Source organism: Austrofundulus limnaeus, unplaced genomic scaffold (genome assembly GCF_001266775.1).
Source record: "Austrofundulus limnaeus strain Quisiro unplaced genomic scaffold, Austrofundulus_limnaeus-1.0 Scaffold193, whole genome shotgun sequence".
In the NCBI taxonomy this organism is placed as follows: Eukaryota; Metazoa; Chordata; class Actinopteri; order Cyprinodontiformes; family Rivulidae; genus Austrofundulus; species Austrofundulus limnaeus.
In genome coordinates, this window is record NW_013952595.1 from 376,953 (window position 1) to 380,122 (window position 3,170).

At 37.8% G+C, this 3,170-nt stretch overlaps 1 protein-coding gene across 1 annotated transcript in view; it reads left to right on the forward strand.

Moving 5' to 3' along the window:
- Positions 1 to 3,170, forward strand: part of slc13a4 (solute carrier family 13 member 4) — a gene marked incomplete in the record, with an annotated part of 26,601 nt that overhangs the window by 11,269 nt on the left and 12,162 nt on the right.

Genomic DNA, 3,170 nt, shown 5'->3' on the forward strand with positions numbered 1-3,170 from the left:
TTTTTACTGACTCCACAACTTCCATGTTGTTCAGTTTTTCATTGAATTTACATGATATAAACCTGGTTATTGGTAACATTCTGCTGTAGCAGTAGGTAATTGCCATTGCGTGTGGTTCTTTAATTTGAGGAAATTGGTACTGGAAAGTCCTTGAAAGGTCCTTGAATTTGATGTTGACCACAGTGTGGGAACCCTGCAAACAGAGAAACTGAGACACACYCTCCTGAAGCCAAGCCTTGGAAGGAACATGCTGGCACAAGCTGGTGCTCAGGCTCCTGGGGCTCAGCTGGGCATACTTTGGAACAGCTAGAGGCTGCCACCCCCAGATGACCAATTTCTTATAGCTGTAGCCAGAATGTTCATGGTGCTAGCCAAGGTGGCACCCAGAAGAGCCATTGGTTTTCATCAAGCTAAAGAATAAGGTTTTTAGGGCTTAGCTGTCCTAGTGGACCTCTGGTTCCAYAACCATAAGTTGCCATCCTTCTGACCATTCAGTACCTGTTAAGAGCTTCAAACTCGGTGGGAGAGAAATTCGTAGAGGCTAATGGTAAAGAACTTTCAKTTGGCCTTAGAAAAGTGGTAAATGMTTTGATATCAATTGCATAAGAAGTACACAAATAATTCAATAGTGGGTAATTTTTAGATTTTTTTTCTTGCCMATATAAACATAAATGGCATAAATTAGCATTTTTGAGAAACAAAATCTCTGGAAATTAAGCAGTAGAACACTTGTTCTAAATTTGGAGTGAAAACRTAAAACCTGACAAACKGGAGGCTTAAATAAAACAAAWCTGAGCCTGAAACGTTTTTATGGTGGTGATAGGAATAAAATTGTAACATGTTGTTTTTGCCAATCTGAGAATCTGTGCAGAAATTCACATTTTAAATGACACAATGAATGGGGCAGTGGGGTAAATGCTTTTCTACATCAGATCCTGAGGCAAATCAGTTGTATTGCAAGAGCAGATGATCAAATATATTTTTTCCGACGTAGTTCTTACAGGGCTCCATAGTTTGTAAATTAATTTTGTGGTTACCTTTTTTTTAAACTTAATGCAAAGTTGATGTGYCATCATCAACATTCTCTGTAATCTTGCAGCCAGGCGATAGCACAGATCATGTATCATCACCTCACTTTATTTTGCTACAACAATCTTGTGTAAACTTTGAAAAAAAATGTAGATGTAAACATAGACACACCTTGGCTGTTGTCTTGTCAAAAAATTTATGTCTTTGTTTGAATATTTTTATTCAAGTACTAAAGCAACTGAGACAAACGGGCTGTGCGCGATCCTGCAGTGGCTACACAGCTGTTAGCACAACACTAGCTTACTTTTACACATCGACTGGTTCTGCTCTGTATTTCCCAAGCATCGCAAAATCCTCCACCTCCCTGACTRTCGTCAGGCTGCAGCCASGCCACAGTTTCCTTGTTTCTGTCCACATTATCTGAAGTTTTGTTTGGACCAGTCAGCATCCAGCGATCATCACTGCCACATTGATGAATTTATTTGTACCAACTCCTACCCATTTCCTTTGCAGAGATTGCTGAGGTAGTTAAAATACTCCACAACAGCAGGCAGGAGTGGGTCATGTCTGAGAAGGTACTGGACGTTAATAAGCTGCCTTAGAGTTGCTTTGGTGGATTTACCTCTTTAGTAATAAAGGATTAAGACGACATCTGTAGAATGGCTAATCAGAGTGGTGGTCCCAATTTCTATAAAAGAGGAGCTGGAAAGTTTGTTCCAACTTTCAGGGCATCACTGTCTAGATTCTATGTAAAGGTGACTGTAGTAAAGGAGGAAAACCTTTGATTTCAAGTACAGCAATGACCTGAAAGAACTAGATCTTYTCCATGTAGGGTTGGTGAGGGGGTTTACATGTTTTGGGGTTCTGGGTGTTGTAGGATCTTCTTGTAGAGTAATGACTTCAATCTACCCAAAGYATTTGTGTGACCGGAACCTATAAAAAGAAGTATAGGATGCATTGAAGAATGGTTAGAGCTGCTCTTTGGCTTCAAGTGATGAGAAAGAGTGTGTTCTTGTGTCATTCCTGTTTAAGTGTCAATAAGCTCTTTGTAATTATTTTAGTCCTTTTTTTCATTACATAAACTGTAAGCTTTATGCCTTAAATAATCCATCTGTGCTCGAAGAACAATAAGAAAGTAATTGTAAATTGTTGGTTGTGGTGTTCTAGAAATATGCCAACAGAGAAGTTTATGCAACATTTTCAGATCAACGTGAGTTGTTTTAATAGCATGATTTAATACTGTTAGTGTAAAAACAGCAAAATTTGTAGGGTGTTTTAAGGGATTAAATGTTGCATCATTAGTGGTCAGTGTTCTTTGTTCTTCTCCAAGATTTACAAAACTTTTAATCTAAAACCAACCACTTGTTGTCAAAATGCCCGTGCAGTTTAAAATTCTAAAACAACCTCTGTAACCTGTATAGTGCAGAGAAATAACATGAAAACTTCACACTTTGTGAGTTAACAAGTTCAACTGGAGAGAATCCAGCTGGTTTTATGAGGTGAGAGGTGAGGCGATGTGGGCTTATACAATGCTGAGGGCTGTAATCTCTGCGGGTGGGAAGTGGAGCAGATTAAGAAGAACAAACCGTAAGCTTTGATCCTAACGAGGGAAGGCAAGAGGCTAACGGAGGGAAATGAGAATGTCATCACTCCTTCTTATCAACCTAAAATGTTAGTTATTTTGATTAATTTTTTTCTGAAGTCCACATTTCTTGATGCAACTACATTTTCCCACTYGTCCCAAATTTAATGAATCTTGACAAATCTAAACAACCAAAATTGTTCTGTTTCAACAGAATATTCGTTGCTTTAGCAGAGAGCTTCAATCCTCATCTACAACTAAACTAAGTTGAGAAATGTTTAAGAAGGCTTTGAGAAACCTATAAATCTCTTACAATTTGATACAAACGCATTTATTTTTTTACATGTTTAAAGCCATAATAGCTGCCAAAATATGTGATTTTTTTAATGCCCTTGAATATAATCTTTATGCTTCTAACAATTTCTACATGATTATTTTGTGTTGAAAATTGTTGGAAAACAGCAAATTTCTCATCTTTGTTTACAGCTAAATTCAGCAGTCAGTTACGATCATTTAACGAAAAATTCTCCAGTTGGAGCTGAGAAGATCTTTGCACAAT